General features: G+C 46.3%; 1 protein-coding gene across 1 annotated transcript in view; it reads left to right on the top strand.

The window, feature by feature from the left end:
- Window positions 1–772: 772 nt before the first annotated feature.
- The window catches only part of LOC136115731 (macrophage immunometabolism regulator-like), a 31,699-nt gene continuing 20,031 nt past the window's right edge, over window positions 773–12,440 (top strand). The window contains exon 1 of the mRNA XM_065861937.1: window positions 773–890. The gene's annotated coding sequence lies outside the window, so the exon portion shown is untranslated. The remainder of the gene's footprint in view (window positions 891–12,440) is intronic.

The following is a 12,440-nucleotide window of genomic DNA, read 5'->3' as shown; positions in this document are numbered from 1 at the left end:
GTTCTTCTTGCGATGTGCCTGCGTATGTGTACACAGTACATGTGTGTAGTAGCAGCATGTTGGCAGACATGTCTACAACACCATTTTTGTTAAAAGAGATTTACTGTGTTCCCAGGGAGTTGGGAAGCTTTGGGGGTATAAATCCCCTTTTTGAAGCTGTGGCAGAAGCCAAGTTGCAACCTCTAGCCATTCAGGGCCAGGCTGGACAGGGCTCTGAGCAACATGATCTAGTTGAAGATGTCCCTGCTCATTGCAGGGGGAATGGACTAGATGATCTTTGAAGGTCCCTTCCAACCCAAACTATTCTATGATCACCACCTTTCACTGGAATAGCCTATAAGCTGCATATAGGTCAAAGTCTATAGGCTAGCTTCCCCTGCTCTAGACAGTGCAATGTGGCACTTTTGTAGATGCTCTTACATAAATCATTTTTAACCTAACTTTTCCCTTTCAATGAAATATTTTACTTTTTTTATATTGCACATTGGAAATAGTTATTTCCAAAAACCTTTGTTCTATAAGGGCATAATTACACCAGCATGTTTTGGTGACAGCAAAAGAAAATGAAATTTCCAAGTATACATAAGATATATATCTGAGTAGCACAGGGACAACTTTTAGCTAGGAAGTGACAAGTGCCCCACCCCAAGTTTCTGGTGAAATACTTGCCCTTACTGACAGCCAGTTGTACCATTTGTTCTGGACGTCACGCCCCTCTTTCGGTCAGGTGGCCTATTGTGATTGGCTGGAAGCATCCATTACCCCACGGGCCGCGGGGGTGAGGGTTTATTTTCACCCTTAGCCCCAGCTATTGTAGTGGATAGTCTTGTACTCTGAGCTTTGTTATTTCTTATTGTTGTGTGTTAGACTTTCGCCGTCCTGGACCACAGGTAGGGGGTGAGCATGGTGTCGGTTCGCTGAGCTGCCGGGGTTGCAGTTCGGTTTCTGCGGTGGGCCTTGCTTGTGCCTGCTAGAGTGCGGGCGACGGGTGGTACCTGGGGAGGAGTCGTCGGAAGCTGGGTAGGCTTTAGAGCACCGTTCGACTGGCCAAGGCTCTGCAGGAGCCGGCCAGGGTCTGGCGGGAAAGGTGTTGTGCAGTGGGACCGGAGGGCGATGGGCGGGTGCCGTGAAGCGCCAGTGGGCGGTGATGTGGAGTGGCAGCAATGATGTGCTTAACATTGTTCGCGAAGGTCGTGTGAGGACTACGTCCCCCGTGGGGCCCACCGGGGTGGTGTGATTAAATCTTCCAGATGTGCGGCTCGGAGTGTGTTTATGTGCTGTTTGGCTGTCGGACAGCGGGTAGGCGGGTGCACATGTATTGGCTGGGCCGCGGCGTTAACTTCGGATTTCCTGTCGCATCAGGGTGTCTAGCGCAAGGAGCTGGCGATCCACTGCCGCAGCGTTGCGCTTCCGCGTTGGGCAACAGTGGGGGTGGGGTGTGCTCGCGCTTGGCGCTCCTAACGTAGCAACATAGTAGCTTCAGCCAGCTGCTCCTCGTATTCAAAGTCACTTATCGAATAGATCTCGATCACCCCAGGGCCAGGTCGTGAGATCAGGCAGCAGCGGGCAGGAGGCGTCTGAAATACAGTTTTGTGGGGCAAGAGGTGTAGGGTAGGTAGCAAACACATTCTTTGTGTGGATGAGCAGCTGTATTCTCACAGCTGCACAGTGCTTCTCAAGCCTTTGGAGCACCTGATGCTCTTATATAGACAGGATTTTTCTATGCAGCAGAGATAAGGATATATATGTTTTCACTTTTATTGCTGTCTCTGAACTTACTATTTTAGTATCATCAATAAGACAGGAATTAATTTGGTGAACTCTTTTGCTGCCACAGTGGAAGGGTCTGCAGGCCTGTTTTGCCCTGTGTTCTCTCTCTCTGACCCATGTTTCCTTATCTTACTATAAATGCTTTAAAATATAGTGGAAATAAGAATTATACAGTGAGGAGGAAATCTAGGAGGAGGGGAAAAAAAAGGTACTAATCAATTAATACCTTTGTGCAGAAACCTTGGGGAAATTTTTATGTAAATCCTTAAACTTGTAGTTTGATCAAGTTTAATTTTTGTACCAGCTATTGTTAACAGTCTAAACCTGTATCTGTTCATAACTGCTTAATTCTTTTAAGTTGCAACTTACAATCAACAGTAGTTGCAATTATATTGTTCTTAATACCCTTATAAAAGTGCTAAACCTGACTATAACCTTACTATTCAGTCTAATAGTAATAAGGTACAGTAGTGCCCAGCTTTATGGGTAATTTTATATTGTACTGTAGTAAAAGGTGGTGGGTTTTGGTTTGGATTTTTTTGTTGTTGTTGTGGTGGTTTTGTGTTTGTTGTGTTTTGTTTGTTTGTTAGTGAAAGGTAAATGGAGGGTTAAAGCTCTGTTTAACTGTCAGTTATATCATCCATGATAATCATAGATTGCATTTGTGTACTCTAATGTGCATTAAAAAGTTACAGAATATGAAGCTTGCTAAGTGGTTTTGGTATATTGGCAGGTTTCTTTTGCCTGTTAAGATATTGGGGAGGGGTTGTCTCTGAACAGTTGAAGTACTGATGTTTCAAGTGTCCTACAGCTATATAGGAAAACAGTATGTCTTAATTTTTCTTAACTAGTTATTATTTATATGCAATTTTATGTAGGGTTTTAGCTGACATAAGTGGGGGTGTATGTGTATCTATTGCACAGAAAATAGCAAATAATGTATATTAGAAGATGTCTTCCGTGAGCACATCTTGGCTTGTTATGATGTTTGTATAGGGTGGTGCTGTACAACACTCTATATACATGCTTGCATAGTTGCATGTAGAAATGAATTAATGTCAGAGGACTGCAATCAAGCAGGTCTCAGTAGAAATGATGGACAAGGTCTCAAGAATGACTTGCTGCTTCTACCAGTGGTTGGCTGCCTTCTGACATTGCTCTGAATACAGGAGAATTCCTTGGAGCATTCCCATAAAGAGGTGCAAGGAAAAGAGATATGTAGCATTGATTTCCTCCTCCCGGTCATTTCCCTTATTGAAAGCTTTTCTTCCCACCACCCAAATTAATGTTGCTTCTGTTAGCAAACTGCTATCTTGATGTTGGTTAAGAGCATCAAATTAGTAATGTAGTGTATAGGGGAAAATTTTCATATGTCACAGAATACCAGGTTGGAAGGGACCACAAGGATTATCTAGTCCAACCTTTCCTGGCAAAAGCAGGGTCTAGACAAGATGGCCAAGCACCCTGTCCAGCTGAACCTTATAAGTGTTTAATGTTGGGGAATCCACCACTTCCCTGGGGAGATTATTCCAATGGCTGATTGTTCTCATTGTGAAAAATTTTCCTCTTGTCTTTTCCATGTGACCCCTTGTAAAAGGGAGGCTCCATCTTGTTTGTAGCCACCCTTTAAATACTGGAACATGGTGAGAAGGTCTCCTCATAGCCTTCTTCTCTCAAGGCTGAACAAACCCAGTTCTCTTAGCCTTTCCTTGTATGGCAGGCTTCCTGGTCCTTTGATCATCTTTGTGGCCCTTCTCTGGACCCTCTCCAGCCTGTCCACATCTTTTTTGCATAGTGGGGACCAAAACTGAACACAGTATCCCAGGTGTGGCCTGACAAACACTGAGTAGGATACTGACTTGTTTATCTCTGCTGGTGATGCCCTTGTTGTTGTGACCCAGCTTTGCCACAGCAGCACACCATTCACTCATACTGAGCTTGTTGTCCACCAGGACCCCCAGGTCCCTTTCCACAGAGCTGTTCCCCAGCTGGGTAGATCCTGGCCTGTGCTGCACTCCTGGATTATGTTTTCCCAGGTGCAAGACCTTAAGTTGTTGAACTTTGTAAGATTCTTGTTAGCCCACTCTTCCAGCCTATCCAAGTCATCTTGTAGGGTAGCTCTCCCTTCTGAAGTGTATACTTCCCCCCTCAGTTTGGTATCATCAGCAAACTTCATCAGGGTACACTTCATACTGTCATCCAGATCACTTATGAAGATATTAAACAGTGTTGGGCCCCATATTGATTCCTGGGGGATCCCACTTGTGACAGGCTGCTAGTTTGAAAAGGAGGCATTTACTGCCACCCTCTGGGTGTGGTCTGTCAGCCAGTTCACCACCCACTGCACAGACCGCTTGTCTAGACCATAAAGCGTCAGTTTCCCTAGGAAGAGGCTGTGGGGAAACTATCAAAAGCCTTGGAGAAATCCAGGTAGACAGTGTCCACTGCTTGCCCTATGTTAACTGAGAATGTTACTTTGCCATAGAAGGCCCACCAAAAGTCACTCACCTCTTCTGGTCATGTAATGTATTTTGATTTGCTGTCAGAACCAGCTACTCCTACCAGTTTAGAATCATAGAATGTCCTGAGTTTGAAGGGACCCACAAGGATCATCAAGACCAACTCCTGTCCCTGCATATGACAACCCCACAGTTCACACCATGTGTCTGAGTGCGTTGTCAAGTCTCTTCTTGAATACTGTCAGGCTTGGGGCCATCACTACCTCCCTGGGGAGCCTGTTCCAGTGCTCCACCACCCTCTGGGTGAAGAACCTTTTCCTAATGTCTAGATGTCTAGCCTAAATCTCCCCTGGCACATCTTCCTGCTGTTCTCTTGGGTTCTGTCATTGGTCACTAAAGAGAAGAGTTTGGTGCCTGCCCTTCCTCCCCTTGTGAGGAAGCAGTAGACTGTGATGAGGTCTCCTCTTAGTCTCCTCTTCTCCAGGCTAAACAAACCAAGTGACTTTAGCCGCTCCTCATACGGCTTCCACTGCAAACCCTTCACCAAGTTCGTAGCCCTCGTCTGGACACTCTCTAGTAGCTTAATATCTTTTTTTTTATACTGTGGCGCCCAGAACTGCACACAGTACTCCAGGTGAGGCCACACCAGGGGAGAGTAGAGTGGGACAATCACCTCCTTCGAGTGGCTGGCAATACTGTGCTCAATGCACTCCAGGACACAGTTGGCCCTCTTGGCTGCCAGGGCACACTGTTGGCTCATGTTCAACTCGACATCGACCAGAACCCCCAGATCCCTCTCTGCAGAGCTGCTTTCCAGCATATCATCCCCCAGTCTGTATGTACAGTCAGGGTTGCTGTGTCCCAGGTGCAAAATCCGGCACTTGCCCTTGTTGAACTTCATGCAGTTGGTGATTGCCCAGCTCTCCAATTTGTCCAAATTCCTCTGCAGGGCCTCTCTGCCCTTGGGAGTGTCAACAGCTTCCCCCCAATTTTGTGTCATCAGCAAACTTACTAAGCAAGCCCTCAAGTCCTGAGTCTGAGTCATTTATAAAGACATTGAAAAGTGCTGGCCCTAAGGTGGACACCTGTGGAACCCTACTAGTAACTGGTCACCAGCCTGACATAACCCCATTTCCTTTAACCCTTTAAGCCCAGCTCGTCAGCCAGTTGATCACCCACTGCATTTTATGTTTATCCAGTTGTATGCTGGCCATCTTGTCTAGGAGGATACTGTGAGAGACAATATAAAAGGCTTTACTGAAATCCAAAAAGATTACATTGACAGACTTCCCTTGGTCAACTAGGTGGGTAACCTTGTCATAGAACAAAATTAAGTTGGTCAGGCAAGACTGTCTGGGACCAATGACTGTGGTGTCGTTCAGATGTTTTTTGATAACTCCCAGAAAAATCTTCTCCATGATTTTGGCAGGAATAGCAGTGAGGCTGACAGGCCTGTAGTTGCCAGGGTCATCCCTGTTGCCCTTCTTGTAGATTGGGACAATGTTTGCCAGCTTCCATTCTTCTGGGGCCTCTCCAGATTCCCAAGAGCATTGAAAAATCACAGAGAGAGGTCTCGCTATGATGTCAGCCAGCTCTTTAAGCACCCTTGGATGAATCCCATCAGGCCCCATTGACTTGTAGGGATCTAGCTGGGTAGCAAATCCCATACAAGTTCTGGATTCATTGGGAGTTTATTGTTCTCACAGACATGGTTTTCTAGCCCAGGGTAATTGGGACCCTCAAGTCCATCATCAGTATTGAAGACTGAGGTGGAGAAAGCATCTGTTTTGTCTGTGTTCCTGTTCATGAGGTGACCGTGCTCATCAAGTAATGGGCCAATGTTATTTCTAGTTTGTCTTTTGCCATTAATATATTTTAAAAAGCCTTTTTTAATTGTCCTTCACAGTATTGGTGAACTTCAATTCTAATTGAGCTTTGGCAGCTCAAATTTCCTCCCTACAATGGCAAGCAGCATCTCTGTAGTCCTCCCATGTTGCCTGACCTTGCTTCCATTGACAATGTAATTTCTTTTTTTGCTGTATTTCAAGAAGATCCCTGCTCAACCAAGGTGGCTTTTTGCCTCACCTGCTAGATTTTCAGCATTTTGGAATGGCCTGGTCCTGTGCTTTTAGTAGGTGGTACTTAAAAAATGACCAACACTGATGGGCCCCAATACCTTCAAAAGCTCTTTCTCAGAGAATCTTACTAAGTATTTCTCTGAGCAGCCTGAAGTCTGCTCTCCTCATATCTAGTGTTAAGGTCTTGCTGGCAGTTTTTCTCCCATTAGCAAAGATTTTAAACCTGACTGGTTCGTGGTCACTGTGGCCAAGGGAGCCACCCGTTGCCACATCTCCCACAAGACCCTCTCTGTTAGTGAAAATCAAACTTAGGAAGGTGCCTTTCCTGGTCAGTTCCCTTAGTACCTGCACCAAGAAGTTATCGTCCAGATGTTTCAGGAATATTCTGGACCTGTTGGTGCCAGCTGTGTGATATTCCCAGTTGACATCTGGCAAGTTCAATACCCCATAAGGACAAGGGTAGATGATTTGGAGGTTTCACTTAGTTCCTTAAAGAATAACACATCAGTGTTGTCATCCTGGCTGGGTGGCCTGTAGTAGACACCCAGGATGACATCCGCTTTATTTGACTGACCTTTAATCCTTACCCAGAGGCTCTCAACTTTGCCATTGCCAACTGCCAGATCCATGCACTCTGTTACATACAGTGCCATCCCCCCACCTCTCCTACCCTGCTTATCCCCGAGTAGCCTGTAGCCATCCATCATGGCACACCAGTCACAGGATTCATCCCACTAGGTTTTGCTAATGCAAATTAAATCATATCCGTGGGACTGGGCCAAGGCTTCTAGTTCATCCTTCTTTTTCCTCATGGGCGTAGGCCCATTAGTGTAGAAGTACTTCAAGTGTGGTTGATTGTGCCCTTCACCTCATGGCACAGTCTGAGGAATCTTGCTGCTAAGCACCTCCTCAAGCTTTGGTGTGCTATCTCACTGCTCATCACTGACCTGCCTGCTACTGCCCCCTTCCCCCTTCCAATCTAGTTCAAAGCCCTATCAATCAGCCTTGCTAGCCCCTGAGCAAACACCCTTTTCACCTTCTGTGAGAGATGCATTCTGTCAGGTGTTAAGAGACATCTTTTTCATGGTCAAAAAACCCAAAGTTCCATTGATGACACCAGTCACTTAGCCATGTGTTGATTTGCTGGGCCTGCCTGTTCCATTCTGTATTCCTGCCAACTGAAAGGGTGAAGGAAAAAAAAAATCACTTGAGCACCTGAGCCTTTGACCAGACACCCCAAAGCTCTGAAATCCTTTTTGATTTCCTTAATACTACTTTTTTCTGTCTCTTCCCTGCCAACATTAAAAAACAATAGCAGGTAATAGTCAGACAACCTTACCAGCCTGAGGAGTTGTTAAGCCACATCTCTTACCCTGGCCCCAGGGAGGCAGCAGACTTCCCTCTGGGTTGGGTCAAGTCAGGATGTCAGGCCCTCTGTTCCCTTCAGAAGGGAGTTGTCTATGACAATTACCTTTATTTTTCTCTTTACATGTGAGATTTTAATGGGTTTGCTGGGTTTCACGTTGGGACATGGGTTGCTTAGAGGACCCCTCCTTCCCAAAAGAGTCTTCATCAGCAGCATCAGCTGCTTGCCCATCCAATTCCAGGGCCTCATACTTGTTGTATACAGGCACCTGGGAAGGTGGGTCAGGCTGAGGGTGTGTTCACCTGCTGCTCTGAGCAGTAACCCATTCCCATTCTCTCCTAGCTGCTGGGTCTCCCCTTTCAACCTGGTGGCAAGAGGGTAGGGGGTCCTTTGTATCTGGTGCCACAGTTGGTTTCTGCTCCAGGGATGGTAGACTGTGAGTCCACCAGTCAATCTCCTTTTCTGACTCTCTGATGCTCCTCAGCCTGGACATCTCCTCCTGAAGCACTGTCACCAGGCTGAGCAGCTCCTCCACTTGGGTACATTGCCCACACATAAGCTTGCTGCTGCTATCAGTCCCTGAGCAGAAACTCGAGCATGCTCTGCAACCTGGGACCTGGACAGCTACATCTTCCCTCCCAAGTTCAGTTTGGGTGGCTGCATCAGTTCTTGCAGCCAGAGGGACAGTGAGGGATGCTGAAGGTACTGCTCTTTGGGTGGATACCATGCCTCCCGCTGTACTTAGCTCCTTACTAGCGGGTCGTAGCCTCTGTTTCAAGTGGCAGGGTCCTCCCTGCTTGCCCTTCCGCTTCAACTGCCACTCTGTTTGCTGGCCCTGTTCGCTGCGTTCGTAGTTGCCTGCAATCCCTAGGGGCTGTTTAAATATCCTGGCAACGCCCCCGCCGTGTCAGCCTCTGGCACGAGATCAGCTAGTTTCCGGGCGGTCCCTCTGTCTGTCTGCAGATTTGCCTGATGCTGGATCTGCCCCTCTTTTCTCCTTGATCCGTGCTCTGCAGCAGAACTTAACGTAACTGCCGCTGTGCTCCTTGCTCTCGTCGCTGAGTTTATGCAGAAATACATCAGATCAGGAAAACCCTTCCCCTAAATGTGCAGAGGACCACTATTTTGTTAAACATCATAACTCACATGTTTTCACACTACTCTGTGATTTGCTGACAGCTATTTCTTGATAGCGTCATACCCATGTGTTCTTGTCCTGGTTTTGTTAAAAACAAGTTTTTCTTTTAGTGAATTTGCCTGTCAGCTAAAGCCTTCATATTAGCTGCATTTTCCTGGAGAACCCAACACATGTTTTGGTTAAACCTAGCAATGGAATGCAAACTTATTGATAAGCACGGATGGACATCTCGCGAGAGGGGCAACGAGAAACTGGTGACCGAGAGACTGACCAATGGTGTATAACATTCCATTCACGTGAATACTTCATATAAAAGTGGGAGATCACGAGGATCTCGGCCCTTTTCCTTCCCTTCTGCTTATGGCCGACATTAGGAGAGGACCTTGCTGGTCGTCCCTGCGAACTGAGGCCTAGTGAGAGACTGAATTCAGCTCCGGTTGGCTACAGAGCCTAATCCAGGACTTTGGGTGCTGGCTCTGCAGTTGCTGAGACTTACAAGATTGGTTTTGTATATTTTGTATTATTTTCTCTATTCTTATCAGTAGCATTAGTAAAACATCTTTAACTTTTCCAACTCTCTTCTCTCTGTCCTTCTTTCCCTCCCGATCGCCTGTCCTGAGTGGGAAGGGGGGAGAGGGAGGGGCAAAAGGGGGAAGTTGGGGGGAGAGTAGGTTAACAATACATCTGCCAGGGTTTGATTGTCACCCCGCAATCTTAACCCTCGACAGTTCTCAGCCCTGGGATTGGCTGGCAGAACTAGTCGCCCCTACCAGTATACCCAGAAGCATGACAGAAAAGGAAGCCCTCCGCTTCAGACAGTGTCACTCCAAATGTGTTTTTGCACTTTTTTATGATTGGCTGAGGTCCATTTTTTGACACTGTCATATTCGCATAATCTCAGATATCCATCTAATTGGCTGCATATAAAAATATGTGATAGATGGAAAATAAAAATATTTGCACACTCCTTATAGTTCTATATGTGTTCTAAATAGATATTTATATGTAGATGCACTATTTTAAATATACTTCTGTATCTGTGTATATATACACATGATTATTAAGATAGAGAAGTTGTATATCTATAAAAGCATAGGTATAATTTTTCTGAAACATTCTTTAATAAGAGCTAATGGCGTGACTAATTGAAGTTGAAATGTGAATAGAAAGTAATTAAACAAAATAAAGGTCAGGTTTTGGGTCCCCTACTTTAAAAGGCTGCAGAACAAGCCCTAACATGTTTGGGGTGGGGACTTCATGAGGGTGGAGGGGCACCAAAAGGATGGAGGGGGCATGGACAAGTCTAGATGTGCCCAAGGGCTACGAACCCCTCCTAGGAGGCCCATCAAGGGACCCCATGGGAGAGCCCTGTCATGTGCAAATAAGAGACCAGTCCTTTGAGCTGGATGGAGAGGCCTCTGCATCTGGGCCTAGCCCAACAGGATGACTGTGCAGTGTTACTGGGGTAAACTTTCGGCTTTGTGTGGTCCTGCAAGGCATAGGCAATGCTGTCCATGAAAATGGATAGTCAGAACAAAATGTGAACACATGCATGGAGATAGTAAGGAAAAGACCCTAAGGCAGGGGTGTCAAACTCATTTTCATTGGGGGTCACATCAGCCTCGCGGTTGGCTTCAAAGGGCCAAATGTAATTTTAGGACTGTATAAATTTAGGAGTACTGAAAATGAGCTCGACACCCCTGCCCTAAGGGATTAATTAAAAAGACCACATGAACCAGAAGAACTGGCTAATGGGCTTGTGAATTGTAAACTAGATTTTGAGGTGAGTAGCACATAGAGGGTGGGTGATGGTGATAATGGTGGTGTTGGGAGAGCTTCCTTTGTCCATGGTTGGGGGAGATCTTGCAGCTACCTGCAAGACCATTATGGGGTGCAGGCTGGTGCTATATGTCTTTCCTTGTCCTTAGGTTGATAATAACATTATAGAACATATTAAACAGCTCCAGCTGACTAAGGAGGGAGAAGCCAAATTGTACTGTTATATGTTTGTGGTTTTCTTTGGGCCTATAGCAGCTGTTTAATATCTTAATCAGTGACACAGATATTGTGATCAAGTGCACCCTCAGCGAATTCATAGATGACACCAAACTGAGTGGTGCAGTTGACATGCCTGAGGGATGGGATGCCATCCAGAGGGACCTGGACAAGCTCGAGAAGTGGGCCCATGCGAATCTCGTGAGGTTCAGCAAGACCAAGTGAAAGGCCCTGCACTTGGGTCAGGGCAACCCCTGGCATTAATACAGGCTGGGGGACGAAGGGATTGAGAGCAGCCCTGCAGAGAAGGACTTGGGGGTACTGGTGGACAAAAGACTGGACATGAGCCAGCAATGTGTGCTTGCAGCCCAGAAGGCCAATTGTATATTGGGCTGCGTCAAAAGGAGTGTGGCCAGCAGGTTGAGGGAGGTGATTCGACTCTGCTCTGGTGAGACCCCACCTGGAGTACTGTGTCCATTTCTGGAGCCCTCAGCACAGGAAAGACATGGACCTGTTGGAGAGGGTCCAGGGGAGGGCCACCAAGATGATCAGAGGGCTGGAAGACCTCTTCTATGAGGAAAGGCTGAGAGAGTTGGGGTTGTTCAGCCTGGCGAAGAGAAGGCTTTAGGAAGACATTATTGCAGCCTTTGAGTACTTAAAAGGAGCCTATAAGAAGGATGTGGACAAACTTTTTAGAAGGGCATGTTATGACCTGTCAAGGGGTAATGGTTTTAAACAAGAAGGGGGGAGGTTCAGGTTAGACATGAGGAAGAAGTTCTTTACTATGAGGGTGGTGAAATACTGGACCAGGTTGCCCAGAGAGGCGGTAGATGCCCCATCCCTGTAGATATTCAAGGCCAGGCTGGATGGGGCTCTGAGCAACCCGATCTAGTTGAAGATGTCCCTGCTCATTGCAGGGGGGTTAGAGAAAGACACACACAGAGTTCGTGTCAGCAGCAAGAGCAGAGCCAGGCAGAGCTGAGCTGAGCCCAGCAGAGCAGAAAGCAAGCAAGCCAGCATGTTCTCTTTAATAACTCTGTCACGATTTATAGCTTTACAGATAAGGGCCTGAACCAAGAGGATGTTTTTTTCAAAAAATGTTATTCCAAACACATTACACTCATCTTGTGACTGTTTTCAGTCATGTTCTCATGCATATCTTGTGGGTGGTCTTCCAGCCCAACATTTACAAGTCCATACATCCTTGGGACGTTCTTCCAGCCCTAGATATCATTCTCACTCAGCCTGGGCTATCACTCCTCACAAACATAAAACTTCTGCATAACCTGTCCAAGGCCACTTTGTGTTTTGACTAATTGCTGTGAATTAATCATGTTAGTATTAGTCTTCTTTGACTGCCCAGATGGTCGTGTTAGCATTGATCTTCTTTTATCATCCAGGCGGCTGGAGCTGTATGTCCTGCTGTTCCCACGTCTCCCCCTTTTTTGTTTTGGAACATCGGGTTCACAATGAGTGCAGCAAGGACCCTGGCTTCATTCTTCTTTATATTCTGTATTATTCTCCAGATGATTCAGAGGATGACAAGAAAATATTACACAAGCACATTCAATCCGCACAAAAACCTGTATGTGCAGATTGAGGCCTGAAAACCATGCTTTTGGGTTTAACCACTT

Source organism: Patagioenas fasciata, chromosome W (genome assembly GCF_037038585.1).
Source record: "Patagioenas fasciata isolate bPatFas1 chromosome W, bPatFas1.hap1, whole genome shotgun sequence".
Classification (NCBI taxonomy): domain Eukaryota; kingdom Metazoa; phylum Chordata; class Aves; order Columbiformes; family Columbidae; genus Patagioenas; species Patagioenas fasciata.
Note: the sequence above shows the minus strand (reverse complement) of the source record. Positions and strands in the feature narration are given on the sequence as shown.